The 27385-nt window shown below is 44.7% G+C and overlaps 1 protein-coding gene across 1 annotated transcript in view; it reads right to left on the bottom strand.

The window, feature by feature from the left end:
* Positions 1-27385, bottom strand: part of NCALD (neurocalcin delta) — a 70908-nt gene that overhangs the window by 39619 nt on the left and 3904 nt on the right. The window contains exon 2 of the mRNA XM_054708454.1: positions 17131-17296. The gene's annotated coding sequence lies outside the window, so the exon portion shown is untranslated. The remainder of the gene's footprint in view (positions 1-17130; positions 17297-27385) is intronic.

Here is a 27385-nt window from a genome sequence, read left to right on the forward strand (position 1 = left end):
AACGGCCTGCCCAGCGCCGGGAGGGGCAGGCAGCGCTGTGCAAGCTCGGCCCTTTGGCCAGAAGGCAACCAGGCGAGCCTGTTGTAAGTCTCCGGCACATGATTTATGGCCACGGATGTGATTTATTTCCGAATTCAAACTATAATTCTTCAGACATTTCGGGGGGTGGGGTGGGAGGGGGGAATGCTTTCCCTCCGATGGCATTTTTTTGGCTACTGTAATCAAACTTAATTCCTTCATGTTTGCTCATGAAATCTAAAATTTTTTTATTCTATTATGCCATTATAAACAGATTTCCTCCTCAATGTCTTCTACAATACATAACTAATCCTGGGTCTTCTAAATGATCCTGGCTAAGAATACAATAAATGGTTTTTAAATGTATATATGTAATTATTTTATCCATGAATAAAAGAAGTAACTGCCGGCTGTAATTCGTGGAATTGAATAGAAAGAACATAATTTACATCTACTGCTTTATTCCTAATAGCAATTGTAAAAATAACAAGATTCTGGGGGCTGTAGTCATGGAGACACCACTGCCTTTTAAGAGTAAAAATATAATTTGTTGAGGAATGCCTGCTAACGCAGAATGAAAACTAACAGAGACAAGCAAACTTAATCGAAATCTTTAAATTCTAGTTTTTCCTCTTTCAATTGGATTATTTCATAACAACTTCGTGCCTGGAAGTAACGGCAATGAAGAGTGATTTCCAAATGTGGCAAACTTAAAAAGAAGCTTAGTTAGAACACTGGGAGAGAAAAAAGAAACACAAAGAAACCCACTCCAACTACTGTGTTTTGAGTAGGTTCCAACTCTGAAGGACGTGAGGGGAGGAAAGGGCGCTACATAATGAATAATGAACAAATAAGATGTGGCCCCAACTCTGTAAGAGGGAGCAACCTAGTGCCCAGACAACAATGTGAGCTACAAATGTGAACTGTGTAGGTAATTTTAAATAGTCATCACATTAATAATTAGAAAGAAACAGGGGAATGAATTTTAATAATATATATTTAACCAGAATATATCCAAAACATTATCATTTCAACATATGATCAGTAATAAAATTATTAATGAAAAAATTTAAATGCCTCTTTTTTTGTTGTTCTACATCTTTGAAAGTCAAAGTGTCTTTTTTTTTAACTTAAAACACATCTCAGTTTGGGTCAGCCATGCTGCAGGTGTTCAATAGCCACATGTAGCCAATGTTAACCATATTGGACCAAGAAGACAGTAGGAGGCATAGAAAATATGCATATAGCTCAAAAGCAAGACTGTCCCTTATCAGGGCTATAAAAGAGCCATAATAAAACATCGGGGCATCTTCAAAGAGGTGGTTGCATCTGAACTGAGACTTAAGAGTCTTTAATTTAGGACATGGTATATTCAGGCTTGCATTATAGAAAGAGCTGACCGAGGCTGAAGGGAAGACCGGATGGTTGGGACAGAGATAAAAGGAATCAAGAATACAGGCAAGAGATGTTGGGAACCTGGGCAAAGACCAGGGTGAATCTAAGAGATATTTTGGAGGTGGAATTAGGAGACGTAGCGACTGACTAGAGATAGGGTCTGTAGAAGACACTGAAGGTGGAACCCAGCAACCATTTCTTTTCCTTCCCTGTTAACAGAAACCTGATTTTATTCAGGTGTTCTGCATCCTCTGTAATGCCTTGTTTTTTTGGGGAATTGAAAGAATTCCCAGCCCCAGGAGGGTGGATCTTGGTTACCATAAGCCAATTATAGTAGCTTTATCTTATCACTGACTGGCTTAGGAAAAGACATGGGATCCAATTTTGCCCAATGAGACTTACAGGCTGGTGTACAAGGGCAGGGATGGGATTCTGAGAAGGGCTTCTGAGATCTTAAGATTCAAGGAAGAGATGTCTCTGCCTTGGTGTGGTGTGCTGAGGATGTACTGTCTAGAGCTACTGCAGCCGATGTCAACCAACATCTGAGAAAGGCAGTGGAAATATGGACTCTGGATGACATCATTAAACCATAGAAATAACCAACCCTGGAAACATTTCACCTCTGGACTTCTTGTTTTGTGAGAGAATGCATGTGTGGGTTATTTAAGACACATGGGGTTATCTCTTATTTCCATCCTAACAGGAAAAGGGAAGAATCTAGACAATGCCCCAACCACTGGTAATAGCCATACGGTCGTCTTTCCTTTGTCCAGCTTGTTATTGGCATGTGAAGCTCTTTACCTAATGTCCTCAGGGACCCTCCCAACCGTCCAGGGAGGTGTTCAGGCTGACACTATTGTCGGCTTTTGCCTGCCCAGTGTCCCTCTCCCCCCACTCTCCTTTGCATTCCCAGCAACTAGTACCGTACCCAGAGTAATAATCATTGCTATCATTTCTTCAGCTTTTTCTATGTGTCAGAAACTGTTCAATGTTTTATATACACAATCTCACTTTATTTCCTCATTTACAATAGGTTGCAACCGCTCCATGAGTTGGGATTTATTATCACTATTTGACAGATGAGGAAACGAAAGCTCAGAGGGGTTAAATAAATTCAAGGTCTCAAAGTGAGTGACGTAGCTGCAACTTGACCCAGGAATGTCTCTCTGGATAGGTTATATTCTTTACCACCACAGACACCATGGCACAGAGCAAGTCCATGTGTTTCCTGAATGAATTCATGAATCCAATGAACAAGTCAATGGATGCTCAAAGAGATGAAGTACCTTGCATAAGGTCACCCAGCTGAAGACAGATTCATGACCTGACACAGGTCTTCTAACCCCAAGGCTACTGCCCTTCCTACCATATTCTATGACATTTCCAGCTTTATTGAGGTGTAACTGACAACTCAGGACTGACAGTTATTTGGCACTTGGTTAGATTCCACCCTGAATGGTTCCTGGCAATTTCTTTGTGTATGCGTCTTTTCTGTACAACCAGATTGTCTATTCCTTGAGGGGGTCACAGCTTTTAGGAGTTCCCACAGCAAATCAGAATAATGCATTTTTCACAGCTAAGAGCTTAATTTTAAAAATATAGTGTCTTCAAAATACAAGTCTATCGTGGTTTGAATGATCAGAACTTCTGGTTTGCCTGCCATGGTCCTGGTTTACTCCAGTTGCCCTGGCTTTATTATCGGAGGAGTAATATTAACACTCTCAAAAGTATTCCTGTTGGAACAGAAAATTACATAGTCCCCTTCATCCTGGGAAACAAGAGCTCAGTTTGGCTGTTCAGCTGTGCCCTGTCAGCCAGCACAGCTGCTTTTGAGTGAAGATGGATCCAATCGCCATCGAGGTTCATGCTCGACACAGGAACACAGAGAGCCTGCCATACCTTCCCACCTCCTGTCCACCATTGATCCCATATTCTCCTTTCTCTCAAAACCTCTGTATCATGGGTTTCCCTTCCAGCAGCCTCTTTCCAGCCTGCACCTCATATCCTAAGGCTTTCTAGCAAAAATGGGGGAATAGGTTTGGAAAAGACAGGGAAATACATTATAACACTGGTGTTACTGTCTAGTGGCTGTTCTTGGCTGAAATCCTTTTCAACTAAAGACAACAAACACCCTTTTGTACACAGCAAAATAGGACAAAGCAGACCTTTTGTGGCTAACCATTCACCTTTTGGCCTCTATGTCACATACGAATATGTGTATGTGTTGGGAATGTGGGCTGCAGGGTAAAGCAGACTATTCCTTACCAGCAAAAACATAGAGTGGTGGCAACAAGGGATTCCCAACAGATTAACACCACTGTGAGCTCAGCTTGAATTGCCTTGGGTTTTGGAATTATAATGGACTAGTAGCCCATTTGCACGAAGATTCGTGCAATAGACCTTCATTCACCTGGCTGCCTGCACGTGTTTTCTGCCGGCACCGGGGACCCAGGCCTTGGCTGTGGCCACCGCCTTCTGCCTTCTTTCAGGGTCCGGGCTTGGCCCTGGGCGGTGGCCTTGGGCTCGGCTGCACCCAGCGTCCCTGCAACCGATCGCAGGAGCCGACCCCCAGTGGTCTCCTGCGATGGGCTTTCCCGGCCTTGGGCTCCACCACACCCCAACGTCCCTGCAACGGTTTCCTGGTGGGCGTGGTTGATGGGTGTGGCTTGGTTGGTGGGCGTGGCTTGGGCATAGCGAAGGTGCGGTCAATTTGCATATTTGTCTATTACAAGGTAAGATATGGAGAGAGTAAGAAGCAAGATAATGCCTGAACACACTCACATATGGAGGTGTCTTAGCATAGGGGACCTACCAGAGATTAAACTTTTGTTCCCCCACCCTTTTTTTTTATTATTAAGACAAATGACAATAATCCAATCAGAAGTGGCCTCGGGTATGAGTATAAATGCAGGGCTAGTGGTCCTGCTGTCTATAAGGAAAAGTGTTTCAAGATCCTTTATTTTGAGGATCTAATAGAGAAGCTGGCCTATTGTTTGGGTGAAGGACCTTGGGCAAAAGATTCCATGAGGAGGCAGATGCTTAAGAGGCCTCGACTCAGCACAACTGGGTCTGAGCTGTGCCCGAGAAGTGGCTGCAGAGGAGAACCCTCTTGGTTGCGACATTCCCTTGGCCTGGGTGGTCAGCAGGACCAGCTAGGATTCCCTGCTGCAGTGGACAAGCAATGACTGTCAGACACCAGAGGGCCAGTGTTCAACACCATCACTGTTGAAGCAAGTACAGGGGACCAATGACACCTCAGCAATCTGGGCGAGGCATGTGGAGGCCGAGGGCCATTTTTTAACTGAATAAGCCCTGGAGATTGCTGAACACTTAAGGGGAGGGATCAGATCACAGGAGATATATTAGCTTGCCTGCTAATAGGGTATATGGGAGTTCTAGAGATCTGAAATATCAGAGGGATGCTGCCCGGCTGGTGTGGCTCAGTGACTGAGCATTGACCTATGAACCAGGAAGTCACGTTTCGATTCCTGATCAGGGCACATGCCCAGGTTGTGGGCTCAGTCCCCAGTGTGTGGCATGCGGGATGCAGCTGATCGATGATTCTCTCTCGCCATTGATGCTCCTATCTCTCTCTCCCTCTCCCTTCTTCTCTGAAATCAATAAAAATATGTTTTAAAAAATAGGAGGGATGCAATGTCACTTGCACTCCAGTTTGTGGACTAGTTCTCACTAGTGCATCTGGTAAAAGAATCTGGCTGGATGAGAGTATCCTGGTAAGATTCTGGCTCAAACACATACTACACATCATGTGTTTCCTTTCATGATGACTAAACTTACCCTTTTAGACGCTCTACAATGCAATATGTAAGTTATTGACTCTTATTCAACCTTGGCAATAAATTATGCCATCTTTCCAATAAGGGTGTGGCTGATAACTCCTAGAAGAACAAACATAGTCAAAGATAGAGTGGCTCCCTCCTCAGTCTCATATATCTCTGTCTTTTTTTTTTTTTTTAAATATTTTATTGATTTTTCACAGAGAGAAAGGGAGAGGGATAGAGAGCTAGAAACATCGATGAGAGAGATACATCGACCAGCTGCCTCCTGCACACCCCACACCGGGGATGTGCCCGCAACCAATGTACATGCCCTTGACCGGAATCGAACCTGGGACCTTTCAGCCCGCAGACCGACGCTCTATCCACTGAGCCAAACCGGTTTCGGCTATCTCTGTCTTTTTAAAACGATGTTATTATTCCCTCATGAACGTCTTTCCAATCAGCAAAACCATCTCAGGCTGTCATCCTTTTTTCCTCTACTTATTTCCTCTTGGGTTCCATGTCAATATTTACACATCACCACTCACTCGACTGTTAACCTAAGATGGCCTTAGATCCCGTTCCCCGACCTCTCATCCAATAACCTCACATTTTCCATTATTTAATATCGTCTCTCATAACATTTCCACTTTGACAGGAAAGTAACTTTCCAAAGTCAACTGATATTTCTCTTTTAAAAAGAAAATTAGTTGAGCATTCAAGGGGCCATGGTGAGCCACGAGAATATTGTCCAAAGCTGTTTGTTCATTTCTCACTGCCCACTCAATTCTCATTCTCTCTCTGGAAGCTAATGCAGAGCCCGACCTGACCTCAGAAGGCCGTGGACCAACTGCTCAGAGAGCTGGCTGTCACTAGCCCCTGAGATTTCTTTCCCAAGAAGGAGGGGGAGGAGAAAGGCCAACAAGAAAAGTAAGTGTCTCTCTTTCCTAGCTCTGGTGAAATATTTTGAATTCCAATGGTGCAAAATATCTCATTTTCCCTTGAAATTATTTTTCTCTTGTCCTTCTTCATCACCCCTGCTTCCAGAGAGTCTCCAGTTCTGATCAGTTATATCTCAGAGAAACATGTTGTTTTCCCTCTCTCCATCCCTTGCCCACATTCTGTCTTTATTTGTTCTTAGCAAAATGCCAACAATAGGCCTTCACCAAATACCGATGGAGCGAATGTGAACATAACTTCTTGCTGGCACTAGGGTACTCGTTTTCTCACTCTTCTCCCCTCCAGACAATTTCACACTCAGCTGTGAGAAAGGCTATTTTTTAAAACACATCTCTCTGTGCCACTTTCTTGCTTGCAAACGCCAATAACTCCCCCACTGTCTTCAATGTCAAGTCTAACCTCTCGGTCTGACATTACAAATTGATTCTCAATCTGGCCCCTGTCTTTTCTAAAGCTCTTGACCCCCTTTCCACCCACTCCTGCCCCAAGCACACGAGGGGCAGGCTCTTCTTAAACATCCATGAGCTCTCGCCTCTTCACAGGTGTCCCCTGCTGTGGTCTCAGCCTCCACAATGCTTCCTCATGCTGCCCAGACTTCTACCAAATAAACCTTGAATCAATTGCTTACTCATCAGTTGCAAATGACCATCCACTGAGCACGTTCTAGGTGTCAGACCCTGTCTTGAGCACTTCTTCATCACCCTTAATCCCAACTAACAATGGCAGGTCCAGATTTTACCCGATACATCTGCCATCGAAGACCAGGTGCCCTTACCCACCATATATTCCACACCCCACCCCACCCCCACCCTGTGTCTCTAGCATATATCTTTATTATAGTGCTCACTGCATTACAAGAGAGTTGCTGTCGACAGATAAAAGTTCCCTGGAGGGGCTATGAACACCTCGATAGCAAGGTGGTTCTTTTTTTTTTCCTTAAATTTTTGCCTTTATTGATTAAGGTATTACATATGTGTCCTTATTCCCCCCATTGCCTCCACCCCCCACTCATGCCCTCACCCTCTGTGGTACGTCTACACAAAGGCCGGTTCTTATATACGTATCTCTAGTACTCAGCATAGCTCTGGCACACAGCGTATGCAGAACACTTACTTTGTAATTAAATTTTAATCTATGCATCCAATGATAAGAAAAACTCAATCCCAACTGAATCGGGTAGATGAGCCACACATAGATCTCAAAGCTCTTTTCCCTAGAAAGGATAAATCCAGAGACTCAAATGGATAGTAAGGAAGCTGAATCTCCACTTCCATCTCCAGCTTGCTCCATAAATTTCTATTATAACTCACCTGCAGGAACCTGGCTTTGTTATATTCATGGCAACCATCTGCAATTCCACCAGCCAAGCACACGAGCAGGTGCCTCCTGCATTTTCAACAACAGTATTGCTTCATCTGAAATGCCGTTTGAAGACAAAGAAGCATTCATAATACGAAACAGTAGTGACTGTTGATAATGAGGAAGTTTTACAACAAAGTGTCTTGCTGATTTATACAGCGCCTCCATGCCAATGGCTAGAAGAAATGTTTACAGAGATTCTCTCTCCTAAGCCTAGGCAACGTGCCAGAAAGGTTGTCTGCGTCTTTAAAGACAAGAAAACTGAGGGAGAGAGGAGGGGGAATGGAAGAGGGGGAAGGGAAGAGCAGGAGAGACTGCCTTTAATTCCCTGGTGCATAGGGGAAATTGCAAGCAGTAAAATAAAGCATCTGAATTCCAGGTAGGTCTTGAGACTATCCTAGGGAACAGCCTACTCTCAGGGTCCGGAGAGCAACGTTTTCCTTCCTACTCTTAACTTCAGTTCAGCCATACAACAAAGAGTTCTGGAGAATAAGAAGCAGGGAGCCGTACAGGTAGACATTAATCCCCAGATAAGATGAGAAAAAGGCCATGACAGTTTCAGGTTATCACGCTGAATTTTCAGGAGCTGCAGCCACTATTATTCCCTTCCCTTGTGTGAACAAAATGGGGAACTGTGCAGCGGCCCCCGAAGCTTGCCTTGGGCGGCAACGTCTGAGGCTCAGCGTGTATCGTTGGTAGGGCACACTCGGGGAGACGCCAACCTGCTCCCTGATTTAACGATGCCCACTACTTGCTCTCCCTGAGTGATTCAATAAAAAGCAACCGATCCTGCGTTCTGATGCTGTGTTTTCTAGGCAGTACCAGACCCCAAAAGCTTAGTCAAGATGGGGGTCCGTAAACAAGCTGGCCCAAGATCATGGCTCCCATCCGTTAGCCTGGTTCTGACATGATTCTCCATGAGCTACTGGTTGATAATCCCCAGATTAGGCCTGGTGAGAGAAATCTCATCCCTTTTCTCCCAGTGGAACAACTCATATACCGACCATTTGTCATGCCAAGAATACAGAGCTGGGGCTCGGCTGGCCTGGCTAGCAACAAACTTTATTTTTATAATGCTTATCGCTGCCCCTTTACCTCCGGGCCAGTGCGCCCTGAAGCAGCTGGAGACAAGAGCCAGGGGGGGCGCCCAGCTGAGCAGCCAGCTCCTCGGAGCCTTCCACACCGAGAAAAGGTTGGCCCAAGGCCATACCGCCAAATGTTCACCCTACAGCAAATGCAAACTGACATCTGGATTGGGGTAGCCAAGTTCCAGGAGAGCGTCTGGCCGTCTTAACCAGATTCAGCAGGCTCCTTGCTCATTCAGGCACATGAAGAAAGGCCGGCGTGCACCGGCGAAATTCCAAAACCACAGCGCGGAGGCTGTTTCTTTCAAGTGTACAGAGCAAACTCAGCTTTATCTTCACCTGAGGTTCCAAACTGAGGTGCGGCTGTGCCCTCGGCTACTGAACCCGTATCTCATTTGGCATACGCAGCAGTCATGTAAATTCAGTAGCTCATGACGCCAGGTTCTGCAAAGGTTCACGCCCCTGAATATGACAAACAGCCCTTGTCCTCTTGTTTACCATATTTGTTGAGCCGGCTTGGCTTTCCTTCAAAGGCATCATAGAGATAAACCCAGGGCCGCTTGAGGTCAAATGATCATAAATTGGCAGTGAGCAGAGTGCAATGGATGGGGGTTTTCCTTTGCAGATCCAAGCCTGTGTCCCGCCCCCTTCTCATGGGAGCTGCGAAAAGTTTGAACAGATGTTCAGATCAGGGCAGGGACGCTTTACTGCTGCTCTATTTACTTCCTCCAGCAGCGTCCGTTTTCATTTCCTCATGGACTCCACACAACAATTCTACCAGCCTGACTGCCACCTGGGGGAGGGGAAGGCTGGGAACCCGGTCCCGCGGAGCAGGGTGAATTCGGAAAGGAAAGCAGTCTGTACTCCATGCAGCCACTCTAACCTCCACGGGTCCTTTGCCATTTGTTTTTTTCTGAAGTATTTACCATGGGATTGAATAGTATTTGTTTGAGGCATTATAATAAAATCCCTCCACAAAATCTCTTGGATGAAAGTACATTAATCGAATCACCCAATCAACAAATATTTATTGGCCACGCACAATGTGAGGTGCAGCCTTGTCCTTGAAGACCTTCCTCGTTGGAGCAGCAGAAATATTTGCAGATGTGGCTGAGCAGGGACTTCTATTTGTCTCCCACAGTCAATCACTCCTTCCTTTTAGTAACACAGTTCCCCAAGCTGGGCATGTGGCTACCCTACACTCTAAGTTTCTTTTTTTTTCCTTCTTTTTTTTCACACTAAGTTTCTTGGCTTGAGTATGGTCATGTGACTAAGTTCTGCCCAATGGGATATGAGGACAAGTGAGATGTGCAACTTCTGGGGCATCTCCTTCAAAGGAAGCCACTTGTTCACTTTTCCTCCTCCCTCTTCCCGGGGGCCAGAATGTGCATGTGGGAGTGTGAGCCAAAGTCTGCCATCATGAAAATAACACAATAGGGGATGCTTTGAAGGTAGAATAAACAGGATTTTCTGACAGGTTGTATGTGAGATGTGAGAGGAAGAGATGAGTTAAGGATGACTTCAAGGTCTTGGGCTTGAGCCAAACTAGAAGAATCCATTGCCAACCAATGACAGGGGAAGTTGTAGGTAGAGTAACTTTTGTCCAAAAGATCAAGAGTCCAATTTTTGGGAGGAGTGGAGCCCCAGAGGACCTTAGGGGACAATCTCCGGGGGGGGGGGGGGGGGGAGAGAGAAAGAGAGAGAGAGAGAGAGAGAAGCCTTCTATTTTGTTTAAGCCACTATTATTTAGTCTCTGTTTTAGTAGCTGAATTAATATCCTAGCTAATATATACACATTTCCCTATTAGACCAGGAGTTTCTGGAAGCCTCTTTATTACCCCCACCCCATCACCAAGCCCACACAGAGTAAGTGCTCATCTCATATTTGTGGATGGTTATACAAAGATATAGTTACTAAAAAATCCCTTTTTCTCTTATAACATAATTTGATACCATTATACATATTATAAGATGATCAAAGGATTAACTTATAAGTAAAGCTGCAAAGTGATATCTGATTTGGCTTCTAATGAGCTTAAAAAAAGTCAAGGGGAACATCACATTAGTCCATTCATTTCTGAAAAGTGAAATTATTTCAAAACCTGGGGATCTTATCAGATGACTGAAAGGCATGGAGATAAGATTAAGAGAATAAACCATTTCCTATGGTCAAGCACAACTATGTAAATGAGCACTGGTCTACACACACTGCTAAGCGGGTAAGGGCTATTTTTAATTAAAAAAAAATAGATGGAAAAGAGATGCCCAACAACAGTACTGCAGACACATCGTCACATCAGTGCTTCCTGCCTGTGACTGTTAAGCATCACTTTAGAAGAGCTTCACTCTCACTAATGCGTCAGTCACCTTGGCACATCACTTACTGGCTGTATGCCTCAGTTTTCTCATCTCTACAACGGCAATTCTTCCAACAAACATTTATGACTCATATACTACATGGCAGGCACTGTTCTAGGCATTCTACCCAAGGCAGACAGAACAATGCCAGTCAGGATAAGTAAGGAAATTATGTGGTATATAAAAGGTGAGCAGTACTTATGGATAAAATGAAAGCAAAGGAGAGCAGGAGTGCTGGTGGCAGCAACTTTAAATATGTGCGCACAATAGGTCTCCACGAGCAACGATGTGGCTCACAGTAGGGCAGTAGCAATGGAAGTAGCAAGCTATGGTTGAAAATTCGGGATGTTTGCAAGGTAGGGTAAACACGATCTTCTGACAGGTTGTATGTGAGACAGGAGAGGAAGAGATGAGTTAAGGATGACTCCAAGGTCTTTGGCTTGAGCCCAACTGGAAGAATCCATTGCCAGCCAGTGTCAGGGGAAGGTATAGGTAGAGTAACTTTTGTCCCAAAGATCAGGAGTCCAATTTTTGGACATGCTGTATGGGATGGTTAATTTTATGTGTCAGTTTGACTGGGCCACAGGGTGCCCAGCTATTTGGTCAGAGATCTTTCTGAGTGTTCTGTGCTTTTGGCTGAGATTAACAACTGAGTGGGTAGACCAGGTGAAGCAGATTGCTCTCTATCGTGTGTGGGCCTCATCCAATCAGTTGAAGGCCTGATACAGCAGAAAGGCTGACTCTTCCCCGAGGAAAAGAGAACTCTTCCTGCTTGACAGCCGTCAAACTGGAGCATTGGCGTTTTTCTTGCCTGTAGATCAAACTGAAACATGGGCTCTTCTTGGGTCTAGGGCCTGTCAGCCTTTAGATAAGAACTGGACCATCAGCTCTCCTGGTTCGCAGGCCTTTGGACTCACACGGGAACTAAACATCAGGGTTTCCAGTTTGCTGATTCACCCAGCAGATCTTGGGACCTGCCTGTGTCCGTAATATTCAAAATAAATATGTACATACATAGATATATCCTACTGCTTCTGTTTCTCTGGCAAACCCTGACTGACTCATGGTGCTAGAGATGCCTATCAGACATTCAAGTGGAGAGTCCAGCAGGCAGCTGGCTATGAGTCTGGGATTCGGGACTTAGTTCAGGGCTGGTAACATATATTTGGGAACCCCTGGCAAAGATGGCATTCTAAGCCAGAAGACTGGGTAGGGTCATTGTGGGGATAAATATTGATAGAAACAAGTAGCTGTCGCCGAGTCCTGGTCTCTGCACTGTCTAAATATCAGGGACTGGAGCCACAGAGACTGAGGAGGAGCAGCCATTGAGTCGGAAGGACACTAAGGAAGTGTGCTGGCCAGAAGCCGAGGGGAAATCATGCCAAGAAGGAAGGAGGAATCTTGTCTATCAAATTCTGCTGATTAATTGCTGCCACTGGTAAATGTCATTGCATTCAGCCATGCACTGGCCACTGGCGACCTTGACCAAAAAAAACCACACAGTAACATTGGAGAGGCGAGGCCAAAGCCCCTTGGAGTGGGTGTCGGAGCGAAGGTAAGGAGGGGAGTTGGAGACGGGGAGTTTGGGCTCTCTGTGGAAGAGCTTTGTTTAAAAGGGGTGTAAGAAGAAAGGACAGCCGCTGGCTGAGAAAGGGGGGGGTCAAAAGAAAGACTTTTCATGCTACCCCGTCATCCGCTGCCATTGACGGAGCACCTCCCTGCGGTGCTGGGGGTTTACATGTGACGCCTATTGAATCCTCCAAATCGTTTTACAAGGCAGATACTATTACCTCTATCTTTCAGGCAAGGGAACAGATGTTAAGAGATAGTGAGAAGCTTGACAAAACAAAATCAGTAAGTGGCTGTGCCAGGACCGGCACCCAGGTTGTTATAAATTGGAAGCAGAGACTCTTGACTACAACCGTGTATTCCTTGCCGGTAACAGAGCCTGCTACTTACTCATAGGACTGCCTCCCAGAGGGAGCTCAGAGCTGCGATGGCACCGGCAAAAGTTAACTGTCAGGACCCTCGTCCCAGCCAGCAGGGAGCTCCTCATCGTGCAGAGCAGTGTGCAAAGGGATCTGCGTCCCTCTCTGGTCCCAGCCTCTAGGAAGGATGCATGATACAACATCCTTACCAGCAGGTCTATGCCCAGCACTCCGTGCGGACAGCACTTCCATCACATCCAGGGAGCAGAACCAACAGCAGTGTGCAGATTCTACTTTCAGATTGGCCAGGTCAGTGGAGAGAGTCCTGCCCTTTGTTACCTACCACACTGGTGCGGATCCAAAGGGTTTCATAAGTATTTGCTGCTCCTGCGGTTGCTACATGAACTTGGCATGGGGGCGGGGGGTGGGGGTGGGGGGGTCTGTTCTGGAGATGTGCTGCGGTGGGAAGATGCTCGTTATAATCCTTGCGTGAGTTCCTGGGGTCTCCAGCTATTGTCAAACCCCAACAGGTTCGGGATCTAATGGCCTGGGGTAGGAAATGACTTGCTTTTCACTATACATTTATTCCTTTATTTAAACAATACTAATATTAAAATAAACTTAGAAACAAACAAAAAACACCCAACTGGCACAAAAACGAATATACCAAGCTTAAATCAGGCTGCAATATTACAGATTCCTTTTTAAAATACATGATTTTTTTTTTTTCTCTCAATGAAAAAAGTAAGTGGGGCCCGGCATCTTTGTTTTCACTCAGAATCTGATTTCATTTTAAAGCTGGATGGAAAGTCCCTGCGCAGAGAGACCGGGATGTATGTATGGGGGAGGGGTGGGAGTGAGGAGGGAAAGTGTCTTCCAGACCCAACGTTACTCTGTAAGATGATCATCCTGACACCTCAACCCGGGGGACAGCGAAAGAGAGCAGGTGGGAGCGGAAGGAAACTCCCTCAGTCAAGAAGAGGGTGCTCTGGAAACAGCCATTTCAATGAGCGCCAGACCGGCTGGAAACGAGGCTTAAGAAGCATTTTAAACAACAGCCCAAGGGTAATTTGCTTAGCACCCGGACCTCTACTGCAATTGACTCGGCTTTTTCCCCCTGCAAAGTAGCATTAACCTCGGTTACCAGTATGTTCAGTTATTACAGAGCGCGTATTACCTGTCATAAGGTCTTTTCAATGCTCACTAAAGAACTGCTCTGAAAGTTCTGTGCACACGCCGCCTTCAGAGAACACTGATAATACTTTCAGAAAATGCTAGTTACGGGCCCCGCAGCCCTATCTCCAACACGCCTAATTTTCAGTTATTCTTAACTTTTAGGGAAAGTTTCTTTTTCCATAAAATAGCCTCTATTGAGTGCATTCACAAAGGCATTCTTTACATTTTTTCAGAGGGCTATCCATCATCTCTGAGTTATGACTTAAGAAAACACGAGAAGCCTGGTCATCAGAAAAACAAAACAGTAAATCCCATTTTAAATTGGAAACACTTGGACTTCATTTATAATCTTAAATTTTTCTTAGTTACAGAAATAATACATGCTCATTGACTATAAATTCAACTAATACAGAATAACATAAAGGATAACGTAAAAAAATATCTTACAATCCCATTCCTCAAAGAGTTTTATTAACAATTTGCTGTATATCCTTCCAGATTTTTCTGTACATGTAATATATATGTATTAGAGATCCCTAACATGAACTGCTTGAAGTTGTGTGTGAAGTTTTGTGTGCACATATGCATATGCATTTTAAAGGAAAAGGGACCCATAACTTACATTAGTTTTCAAAAAAGTTTTAAAATATATATTACTATATATGTAAGATACATAAAGTATAACACATATATAACTATATATAATTCCTATTTAGTTTACAAAAATCTAATCATAATCTACATGTAATTCTGAAATTCATTTTCTTCCATTTATGGACATTTCTTTTCCATTTCAGAAGTAATTTTTGTTGTTCCTGATATTTTTCATTATCATTTAGTTTTTCTCCCTGGAAGTGCCAGAATCTGGGGCTTGGAGACAGAAAGATCTGGATTGGACTCTGGGCTGAACCACTTACAAGTGCCCTAAGTTTGGCAAGTCACTCAGACTTTTGAAGTCTCAGTTTGTCATCTGTAGAATCAATTAGAATTATAACAGAATAAAGGCAAGGAATAAATAGTAAAGTGTATTTTAGGTAGTTGGCACAAGCAATGACTGGCATAGAGCGAATATTCAGTGAACATTAGTGCTTTTGTAGGTAGAATTCACTGGGTCCAACATCACATATGTAACATCTTGAGAAAGATTTTAAAATCAGGATTTAGGATGACAATAAAGTGGATTATTGAGAAGAAAGCTGAAACCACACTCTGGGATAAAATAGTATTACCCATTACTTCAGAATAAGCCAGCAAACAAATGATTCATATAGCTGTAAATGTTACAAAGAATCAGGTGTCAGTCTTAACCGGCATGGCTAAGGCAGTTGCCATGGACTGAACTGATCAGGACTCCTCTTCTCTCTTAGGATATTGAGAAGGTCACATTCTAGACCATTCCATGCTGCGATTGGCCTTCCCATTCCGGGTCTTATTACTCAGTTCTCAGACTTTGCATGTGCAAAAGCTGCAAGTTCAATGTAAGCACAGAACTCCATTTCTTTTGCACGATGCTGGTGGTCTGCTTCATTTATTAACACAGAGATGGCTTTGGCCTTTAGCTAGACCTGCAGCTCCCTCCACTCCCAGTGCCCTCAGCCCTGCTGTGTCCACTCTTTACCTCTGGCGTACTGGGCAGCCCAGAGCAAGAGCACGCCTGGTGTAAGGCCCTGCCATGACCACCACTCATTGGGCAATAACTGACTTCCAGGCATGTGCTAAGCATTTTGCACGCTTTATTTTTGTAATCTCACAGCAATTCTGGACGTTACCTCTGTTTTGCAGATACACAACTTGAGGTTTGATTAAATAAGGAACGTGTGCGAGATGACAGACTTAGTAAGGGACAGGCTGGGAGTCTGAATCTCTTTATTCCGGAGCCCCTGGAGCTCATGAATGCTACCTCCACAGCTCTTGCTTCTGTGTGGTGGGCCCACATGTTACGCTTGCAAGACTTTGGCGGGAAAGGGAGAAAACAGCGATGTGGTGCCCGCTGGAAGTTTCCCTGGGATGGAGGCCTCCTCATAGGGGGTCTTCCTGCAGGTTGGCACGTTCACCTTCACAGTCCACACCTCCAGGTCGGAGCTGGGATTAGCTCCTTCAGCTTTTCGGGGAGACCAGTGAGAAAGCTGATCAGAAAGGGGAAGTGGCGTTATCTGTCGTGGGCGGAATAATGGGCCGCGAAGACGTCCAGGTCCTGAAACCTGAGAGCATGTTACCTCATGTGGCAAATGAGACTTTGCAGCTATAACGGAGAGTCTGGAGACAGAAGGCTCCCTGTCTGGATTTTCCAGGTGGGCAGTGTGATCACAAGGGTCCCGATAAGAGGGAGGCAGGGGAGAAGATGTGACCACAGAAGCAGAGGCCGGTGATGCGGGAACCCAGAAGCTGGAAAAGGCAAGGAGACAGATTCCTCCCCAGCGTCTCCAGAACGGAGCTCTGTCCTGCGGACCCACTTCAGGCTCTGGCCTCCAAAACTGCAGGAGAATCAATCTGCTGTTTCAGGCACCAAATGTGCGGTGACCTGTTAGAGCCGCCATAGGAAACCAAGCCAATATTCACATCCCAAGTATCTTATAACAGCCCTGTTCATAGTAAACCTGAAGTCCCGTGCCCTCTTTATCTAAATCCTACGACTAATGTTTATTGTATTTCAAACAGTCCATCAGTGACGTGCTGATGGACCTGCTTCTCCCTCTTCGTAAAGAAAATGAATTAAAATATACCTGTGAGCTTTTAAGTGGACATTGCCCTGAACACTCCGGATTATTTCCAAAACCTAAGAGAGAAGAGCCATTTCCTTTCCTTTTGGGAAGTCATGTAGGATCGTCTAATTGACACCCATTCACACACTGACCCACAGCTTTTCAAATCTGAAACAGGCAGGCATGATGGGAGGTGAATGCAAATTCTCTTTTTTGCTGAGACACTTGCGGACATGGAGAAAAACGTGCCTCTGTTTACATATATAAATTTAGAAGCACTGTGAAATCTCAAACAAAATTAGCCACCATGGCGGGGGGGGGGGGGGGGGGAATATCAGATAAGCTCATTAACCCGGGCGGAGCCACTTACATTCACAGGACTCGGGATAATGCTGGCCAGCGGACTGAAGGGGGCGCAGACGAGCACGGATGGAAGACCCAGCAGCCCAGGAATAGGATTCAAGCGATGGGAGCGAAAATCATGAGCAGATGGACGAGGCTTTTGCTGTTCTTGTCATTGAGAATGCGGAAGGATCCTGTAGTTGGAAGGTTCCTAACATTATCATTGTTATTTGAATAAGCCAGGAAACATCAGATCCCAGAAATGCATCCTTCGTGGCCTTACATTTCAGAGAGAAAGCACTGGTTTTCGGGAAACTTGCTATGCGTCCCTGCGCTCCCCAGCTGGACACTGCGATCACCCACGTTTCTTGTGAAGATGCTTGACAGCTTTGGAACAGCCAAGGGCCATCAGTCGGTTCTCTTGTACTCATCGTCTCTCCAGTCAAGAGCCCCAAACAGCTGACCATGCCTGGCTTCTAGACTACCTCCCTTAAAAACATCTCATCTAGAGCTGCCATTATAACCATTAGCCAGAAGCATTGTAATTATTCTTTTTTATGGATCTTCTTCCTTACCAACAATCTCTTTGTAAATAGGCTGCTTCTTATTCTTTGATAGTAACAATTTAAATAGAAAAAAATAATTTAAATATGCCAGATCCCCACCCGGCCGGTGTGGCTCAGCGGTTGAGCGTCAACCCATGAACCGGGAGGGAGGTCGTGGTTCGACACCTGGTCGGGGCACATGCCCGGGTTTTGGGTTTGATCCTCAGCAGGGGGCACGCAGAAGGCACCAGCTTGATGATTCTCTCTCATGATTGATGTTTCTATCTCTCCCTCTCCCTTCCTCTTTGAAATCAATTAAAAACATATTTAGGAAAGAAAAAAAAAACCACCCAGATTCTCTATGCAAACGCCTTGTTGCCTTCCTGCAAAGAAGGAGGCAAGCAAATAGTTGCTACTTCTTTACCAGGAAAAAGGAACGTTAGAGTGAGTGGCTTGTCTGTGTGTGCCAGCTGTCATTGGGGACAACAGGGACTCTCGACCCACTTGGCAAATGGCATGAACTTCCAAGTTTCTTTGTCTCCCCCAGGGCACAGGGCAGTCAGCCATAATCCAGATTTCCCCTAAAGTCCTGATTTCAAATAATTTCATTTTCAACACGGTGATTTGTCTAATCTAGCACCAAATGTGGCTTAATCCTTATGCTGGTTGAAGACTGTTCATATCAATGTTTAAAAAATAGATAAAATCTTTAGGCTATGTTATAATTCCGGATGAAGAAAATATGGTCACTAAAACATTTACATATTATCAAGAGTAACTAATAAGGTTTACATTTATCCCCCAAATCAATCATAACTTATGATGCACAGAGTTCAGACAAAGGAGCTCTTTCTTGATCATTATAGCTGTGGATCTGAGCTAATTTCCTCCTTCTCCTCACCTAAGTTGCTGCTTCTCCTTCCACTGACCCCTCCAGAAAATAAAAATATAATGTGAACAGCTGTAGTGTGGGTGCAGATGGATGGAACCCACAGGCAATAACAAGTCCCGGCTGCCATTCAAGGCAGCTCTTCTGTTGAGCAGGGTCTGAGTGACTTAGCAGGGACTTAGCAGGGACCACGCTAGCTGGCATCACGGTACCTCCACATCAGCAAGTTCAGGGGAGGGATGAGGAGACGTGGGTGAAACTCTCACTAAAATGCATCATTCTGCCCAGACGGCGTGGCTCAGTGTTTGAGTATTGACCTATGAACCAGGAGGTCACAGTTCAATTCCCGGTCAGGGCACATGCCTGGGTTGGGGGCTCAATCCCCAGAGTGGGGTGTGCAGGAGGCAGCCGATCGATGATTCTATCCCATCATTGATGTTTCTATCTCTCCCTCCCTCCCCCTTCCTCTCTGAAGTCAATAAAAATGTATATTAAAAAACATAAAATAAAATGCATCATTCCAAGAATGCAATAGCACGAAACATAGAGGAAAGGTTTTAGTTATTTGGGGAACTGCTTAAAATAAACACTACCCATGATAAAAAAGTCAAAGGAAATTGCCCATTCTTGTTCCACCTTTCTCCTCCACTTAAACTTGCAAAGCCTGTGGTTATAAAACATACCTGGGCAGCCTTTACTGCCACATGCCAAGATTTTCAGACTAGATACTAACAGGCCTCACAGAACGCCAATAGATGGGTCTATTTCCTCTCTCTCTCTCTCTCTCCCCCTCTCCCTTCCTCTCTGAAATCAATAAAAATGTTAAAAAATTAAAAACATATACCACCATATCCTCCTCTTAGACATTTACAAGAAAATTAAAAGCACTGAAAAGTCCCCCATAGAGAAATGCGTTAAATTTCATTTGCTCAGCAAATAAATGTGTTAACCATGGAACATCCTATGGACCCAGGTTTCTGTGGGTCCCACTGTGCTGCGAGGTCCATCATCTTAGAGCAGAGTCAGGGGGCTCTGATTTAGAAAGATCATTTCCCTAGCAGCACACAGCTTGTCAGGATTACTGCTAAGATACTCACTTCTGGGACCTGCTTGGCTTAAGCCACTCTCCAAGGAGACAGAGAACAAAGAATCCGGCTGGTTGTGAGCAAGGAGCTCTAGAAGGCTATTCCTGAAACTAATTCGTTCAACTTTGGGCATCTTTCCTGGTTTCTGGGTCATGGATTTTCTTGGGATATGGCTCCATAGCTTCTGACTTTGGTAGTTCTCTGTGCTCTTTGAGCCAAGTCTTGTCCCAACTTCATTTAGCTTCCTGGTGCCTGTCCTCATCCTTTGGTCCAAGGACATCGTCTGATCCTGGGCTCCACAGCTTCACCCTACAACTCTGAGTCCAAGGGACTCCCCTCTAAGGTTTTATCCACTCTTGCTTCCGTGTCAACATATGGCTCACCTCCTTAAAGCTAACCTGTATTTCCTTGTGAGAATTAGTTACCTGGGAGAGAGTAATGGTCCATTCCCATTTTAATCAAGAAAACTTAACAGAGATCCAGTGACTCTGGGAAAGCCAGTGCACACTAATGCATTATATCATACTAGAGGCCCGATGCACGAAGATTCGTGTAAGAACGGGCCTTCCTTCCCCTGGCTGCCGGCACCGCCTTCGCTCAGGCGGAGCCCTCTTTCTGCCTTCCCATGCTGCCCAGAGGCCCGGAGCGGCTGGGGTGGGGCAGAACGATGCAAGTGTCCCGCCCCACCCCCGGCCGCTCAGCGACTGTGTACGCAAATTAATCTACCATATTTGTTGGGTTAATTTGCATACTCACTCCTGATTGGCTGCTGGGCATCACAAAGGTACAGTCAATTTGCATCTTACTCTTTGATTAGTGTAGATAGTATCTTGTTTCAGGTCCCAAGCAAAAAAGAACTGGCTGCAATTTTTACCTGTTTTCCAAATTTGGAAACTGATCATTTAAGAAGTAGTAACCTGCCCAAGGTCACAGAGCTTAAATAATAGTCAGTCTGACCTCAGAGTGCATGCTGCTCTGAACCAATAAGCCTCTCTTGATTCCCTCCCCCAACCCTTACCTGTTCACTTTCTGAAACCACTGCCCAGGGGCATGGTACTTCTACATGGTCATGACCCTGGGGCAGCTCAGGGTTCCCTCCTTTACCCGTCTGGTCAACACATCATACCCTAGGTTTGTTCTTCTCTCCCTGTCCCTTCATCAGAGTGATGTGTTTCTGCTGGGATTAACTGGTAGACCACTCTGTGCTAATGTGTCCTTTCTGGTAACAAAATGCTTCCACCCAGGCTAAATGTATATGTCTCCACAGGCTCCATATGCAGGGGCTCTACTGGTGGGATGGCGAAGACCTGTGGGAGGAGACTGTTGAGTCGGGTTTGGAACTTCAGCATCCCATGAACCTCTGCTTACTTTGCCTGGGCCTGCACTCTCAACCCTCCTTGCACGCAGCATCATGGGAGATTATTACTATTAAACAAAAAACCCTATGCCATTGCTGCACCCAAACTAAATGACTCAGAATGCCCGGGAAAGAGACCCCACTACTGGCATGCTATTAAAGCGCTTGGCAATTCTCCCATGAGAGTAGAGATGCATACTCATTTCCTAAACATAGGGCTAGCTATGCAAATGGAAACACCTTTTCTAAATTTTGGTCTTCGTACACCCCAAGGAGATAGCTGAAAGATGACAAGCGTGCTTACGCAGAGGAGGAAAGAGGTTTAGTAGTCATGGACTTGACTGATGACCACGTGTTCTTGGGCCAGAAATCAGTTTCTTGGGGGTTTGGTTTTCTCACCCAGTAATGAGGGATTAATGCTAACGTACCTCAAAGGTGGCTAATGGGAAATGACTAATCCAGACGGCCATGGGTATTAGTTAGGCGAAGTTAAAATGCTTCCATGACAAGCAAGGGGATTTGAGTGATCTGCCTCTTAAACATTGCCAAGAAAGCCCCAGTAATTATCAGTAATGAGCCGGAGTGGAATGCAATGAAGCAGACACCATAGACGCACTAATTACCAATAGATGGCTGCTGCGCTTTCCTCCCATTAATGTCTTTCCTCTGGATAGCAATTTGGGAAAATAAATAAAAAGAAAAGAACACAACATCGTGAAGATTCTTTGGCACACTCCCACAAAGCCCATGCTATCTTATTAACAAACCATTTCCTGGAAACAGGTGTGCCCTGACTTTTAAAAAATGGGGACCTACAATGAAAGAAACAAACGAAGTGTTCTTTCATTTTACAAGCTTCCTTGAAGTAGAAACTTCCCTTGTGCATAATTCATTAACTTATTACCTTCGGGAAGAAAAAAAAATCAACCCACAATGGAGATGTAACTCTCACATGATCACGTTAACGAGCGGGGAAATGTGATTTAATTTAAAAAACCTTCACAGTAACTCATGATATTTGAAATGAGGTTTGCACCCACAAAGCTAGAAAGAAGAGAAAGACGGAGACATATTTAGGTTGTGAGATACAGTTTCCAGCCCCTGACATCACCGTCTATGTCACAGGTGATGGAGACCATGGGCAGTGAGTCAGCATGGACGACTCATCGCCATGGGTTTGAGGAGGTCTACCCAGGACATGTCAGCTCTGCTGCCCAGGCTCTCCTCTCCTTCAACTCCCATGTGGCCAGCACCAAGGTTAGTCTCCTTTGAATAAGAACCATGTAATACTGACTCCAACATACCTGTTACAAGCTGAGTGCTGCGCTAGACTTTCGAAGGAAGGTGAGGATATAAGGCACACCCCCTGCCCTCTATTCTTGTCAATTTATGGTGGCCAGATATCCAAATATGACAGCCTGGATCTCCACGACTAAGATTAGGGGTAGGGCTGCCAGATGAAATAGAGGACGCCCAGTTAAATCTGAATTTTAGTTAAACTACCAACAATGCTTTAGTATATGTCCCAAATACTTCATGGGACACACTTATACAAAAAAAAAAAAAAAAGAAAGACACAGCTCTCCCTACAGATATCACCAAGCTACAGTTACAAGGCCACTCACACAGTACTGAGGGCAAAAGAAGAATTCATGTTTTTTAATTTAAAGTTAGAACTTTTCTATGAGAAAAAAAATAGAAGAAAAGGAAACACAATAAATACTCAGGATTTTAAAAGTAAATTGTCTAAAGCAAAAGGATACAGTGATTAAAGTATTACTACACTGTTTGATACATACATCTCTCACTAGCTCCTAGCCTTTTCCTAGCTTCCTGCTGTCTATCAGCTCAAATCCAGCCTATTTTAAATTGACCAATTCTAGATCCTCCATAGACCAACCTTGTTGATTGTAAGGATTTCCCACGCCCCAACCAGTTTCTTGATCCCATATAGGGTGTCTTATTTCTGTTGCCAGGACATAATTAAGATATTTCTCACTCATGGACAACCCTTTTACTTCCGTAGGTCATGCCAAATGTTCTTCATCACTCACTTCTTCTACACAGTTGTCTCACTGCCACATATCCTTCTGCAGTTAATCTATTCATGAGTCACTTACCAGAGATTTTAATCAGTGAGTAATATGTGTCCAGCACTACACTAGGCATTAGGAGAGATTGTAACCAACAAACAAGACATAGCTCTGAACCCCAGCTGCCTAGGTTGCCCAGCCTCCTCAGCGGGACTATAACCTTTTCAAAGACTGGCTGGACCTACTACCCTTGTAGTATCCTACTTAGCTGGAATATCTTGGATGAGGTGGGTCATGTGCTGACCACTGAAAGGTCTGGATGGCTGGCCCACATCTGCCTGGTGTCTATAGTCAGCAAATAAGAGGCAGCTGGAGGAACCTTGCCAGTCCTTGGACACCAAAGAAATCTTTTTGTAGGTGCTTAACTTCAGGGCTCACCATGTGGGGTTAATAAATATTGAAATAATATGTGAATGATCCAACACAGCAATTAGCTTTCTAAAGGGAAGGCGGGAAGCCCATCAGGAGGGGGTGACATTTAAGTAAGGGAGAGGAGGGTCGGGGGTATTGATTTCTCTGCTGCAGGAGAGACAGAGATGCCTCCTTGAGTGAGGGCACAAGGACAATATTTCTGAGGATTCCACGTGCTAGGTTTGACCAACATAGGGAGCCACAAGCCAGTTGGACAGCTGCCATTTTGGCAGCTTTGTCAAGAGGAAAAAAGACTTTGCTGAAGGAGCTAAATCTTACCTGACGGAGAGGAACTCCCTGGCCTTGGAGCACTGGAAATGGGACAGAAGAGAGTGTCAAGGAGATGGCAGGATCTAACAATAGAAAACGAGGCAGCAGATTAGGCAGAGAAGGAGGACTAAGCAGTGACCAAGGGAAAATGGCACAGGAACTGCCATCGACACTGGACTGTCCTACAGAGAGGGTCCCAGGCAGCAGGGGGCAATGAGGGAGGTTTCACTAAAGCGTGGAGGCCGGTTTCAATGGAGCCCCAATCTTCTTCTAGACCAGCAACAGCATTAATATGTAAGACACTGTTCCAAATTCACCAACAGGCGTGGACCAAAGCTATTTATACTTTGATTGGTAGCTGAACTATCTTTTCTTTCTTCTTTTTAACTTTACTTGTTCCTTCTTATTTGGCACTGATTCCGGGAGGGGGGCAGTGAGGCCTGAAACAAGGGCTTCTCTAGCCTCCACCCCACCAGACCCTCCAAGCCCTGGTGTGCATTGATTAGGGGCAGGAGTCCTGGAAGGCTCAGTTTCCTTCAGAAATTATTTTAATCAGATTAGCTATTTATGCCAAATCACAAAAAAAAATATTTGATCTGTATATACTTAAAGTTTAGTCCTCTATACAGTATTCCAGTCATCCCATATGGTCTAGCTGGTCTAGTTGCTTAAGAAACAACTCTAAAACTTATGGACTTAAAACAACAACAATTTTTATTTTTGCTCATGAATCTGCAATTTAGGGCCGGCTGGGCAGAGATGGCTCATCTCGGGTCTCCTTGGCATCAGGAGGGCTTTAAGGGGGCTCTGATGGCTGGGGCCTGGAATCCTCTGAGGGATTGCCCACTCACACGTCTGACAGTTGATGCTGGCTGTTGGCTGAGACCTTCAGGGAGGTGTTGGCTTTGACTCCAACATGTGGTCTCTCTACATCAAGCATGTCACACACACGGCGTGCGGGCCCCGGGCCTCATTTATTTGGCCCGTGTTAGCCTTTGACTTTGGCATGCTTGCTCTACATGGTATGGGCTTCCTCATAGTACGGAAGCTGGTTTTCAAGGGCAAGTGTCGTGTGTAAGAGAAATAGAAAAACTAGCTGAGAGAAAAAGAAACGGTATTCTTTCTATGATCCAGCCTTAAAAGTCACCTAGCATTGCTCCCACGGCACTCTATCTGTTGAACCAATCACAGCGCGTGTGGATTCAAGAGGAGGGCAGTGGACTCCACTTCTTGATGGAGAGTGTCAAGACTCTAGAGGAGCATGTGGACGAAGATATAATTACGTGGCCATTTTTGTAGAGTCCAACCTGCCACCACAGGTAACATTACTTCTAGGAAAAACACGATATATTCCAGCTTGATAGGCAGTATAACACAGTGAATAAAAGAGCCAGGAGTTGAGAGCCAAACACCTAGAGCCTCATAACGTACCACTGGGCAATTTGCTTAAGCTCTCTGTGCCTCAGTTCCCTCATTTATAAAAACAGATGTTGTGAAGGGGGGAAAAAGTTATTTTGAAAAGAGCTTATAAGACTCTCTAAGTGTTAGCTGTTTTCATAACACCAGAGACATACCTCCTCCAGCTAGGACAGTAGTACCTCCTGGTTCCTAGGGGGATGGTGGTGGTGGGGGCAGCCCTGCCAGAGGTAGAAAATTAATGATCACAGGACATTGCCAAGTAAGTTCACTTAAAAATCCATAAGGCGGATACTAATATGATCCAGGTAAGAAAACTGTGACCTAGGGAACTTGCCCAAAGGAACACCTGCGGGTGGTTCCCCACAGGATTTGTCCCCAGTTTAACTACATGGAGGAGCCTGAATCCCTGGGTAGCTGGGTGGAGCAGAGGGCTTCTCCCAAATCTGATCTGTGGGTGAGCAGGAAGTGAACAGTGCTGTAGTATGCCATTGGGATTTGGGGCTATTTAGTACAGCAGTGAGCCGGTCTTGACTGTGTTAGTACAGGGAAGATGGTACGGATATTCTCAGGCAGCACTAACTTAAGAATTCCTTTCATAAAATGGAAAGGCTCTCGTTATTTGCACAAGACCGAGTATTTGCATTAAAAAAATCAGTCTCTAGGTCTGTACCTACAAGTCTCATTTCCTCTGAACTGGAGGACAGATAGATAGCCTTTGGTCCACTGGCAGTAGGGCTGGGCATACTGATGTGGAATCCTTGTCACTGATATGAACAGATTACTTACAAATTAGGCTGGCTATTCACCAGCTGAAGAATGTCTCTTCTAAGGTTTGATTCTGGTGTAAAATCTAATAGTTCCCAGGTTGTTTGCTTGTCTCTTTTGGTTTGATGTTAGTTTGTATTTTTCTTTTAGTGAGGATTCTCTTTTTTATTACACTGGCCAGCACAGCTGTAGGGGAAAAATCTTGGCTGCCGATACGCATAGATCTCTGGGCAGGTTCCCTTTATAGTTAGACTGTAAGTTCCATGATGGTGGGGGACCTTGTCTGTCTTGTTCACCACAGCATCCCTGGTGTCTGGTAGGTGCTTAATACTTGTTGAACACATGGAAGACTGAATGTTTGCACTGAAGGACAGGCAAACAAATCTCAGAAGTCCATTGGACTCTTTATGCCAGATAGACCACTCAAGGACCAGCTGAGGGAGGGAACCAAAATGCCGACTCTAATACTGTAGATGCACTAGCCAGTTAACTAATACTTGCGGATTGGATGATGTGACCTCATGCTGCACCTGATTTGTGGTAAGACGTGGGAAGGCACGGGATGGGATAACTTGTGGGATGCTATTTTTTTATTTCATCGCCAAAGATGTTGTAAATATGGCCATCACACAATTGGTCGTGGTTTTAGATGTCTGAATCACATGGAAGTCTGGGGGAGGCAGCTGAGCAGACAGCCAAATATTAGAACGCTCTTCCTGACATTTATCTCTAATGGATGAGGTTTAAAATCATCCAAGACAATATAGGATCATCCTTTTAAAAACTCATCTTTCATAACAGCCGCATGCTGCCTTTGGTTTTCCTGCAGTCATTGGGACAGAATTCAGGAAATACGGACAATTCTTCCAGTAGGACAAGCAGCAACTGGAATATCTTTCAGACTAGAGATTTCGTTCCTGAGAATCAAATCTAGAACTGTAATGTTAGTTGCGTATACTATGTTTTACATTAGTGTAAACTAAATTTGAAAAGGATGCTGTGTCTCTAGTGAAAGGCAGTTATAGAAAGATGTCCAAAAAAAACTAAAGCTCATGGCAGATAAAAAGGACACACTGTCTTTAGTATGGAGAATGTGGCTCCGCTGAATTTAAGTATTTATCATATAATTTTTATATCCGAGTCTTAATGAGCACTAACTTTTATGCATCACTTCTGGAAACAATAAAAAATGCCCTATTTTGGAATGCTAACTCTAGTCAGCATTCCATCACAGGGTGCCATTTAAATAACAGTTGATTTCATGAAAAAAAAAATGATGGCATGTTCCTTTCTGAATTTAAATTTTCAAACACCTGCCATCAAGGAAGCAAACAGTGCAGCCTGGAGTCAGAGATGTTTTTAGACTTTTTCCCATTTCTTCATAAAAGCCTCCAAAGCAGGTGTTCTTTTCGAGTCCAAAGAATAAGAAACGTTTGAGAAAATCCTTTT

Source organism: Eptesicus fuscus, chromosome 19 (assembly GCF_027574615.1).
Source record: "Eptesicus fuscus isolate TK198812 chromosome 19, DD_ASM_mEF_20220401, whole genome shotgun sequence".
Lineage (NCBI taxonomy): Eukaryota > Metazoa > Chordata > Mammalia > Chiroptera > Vespertilionidae > Eptesicus > Eptesicus fuscus.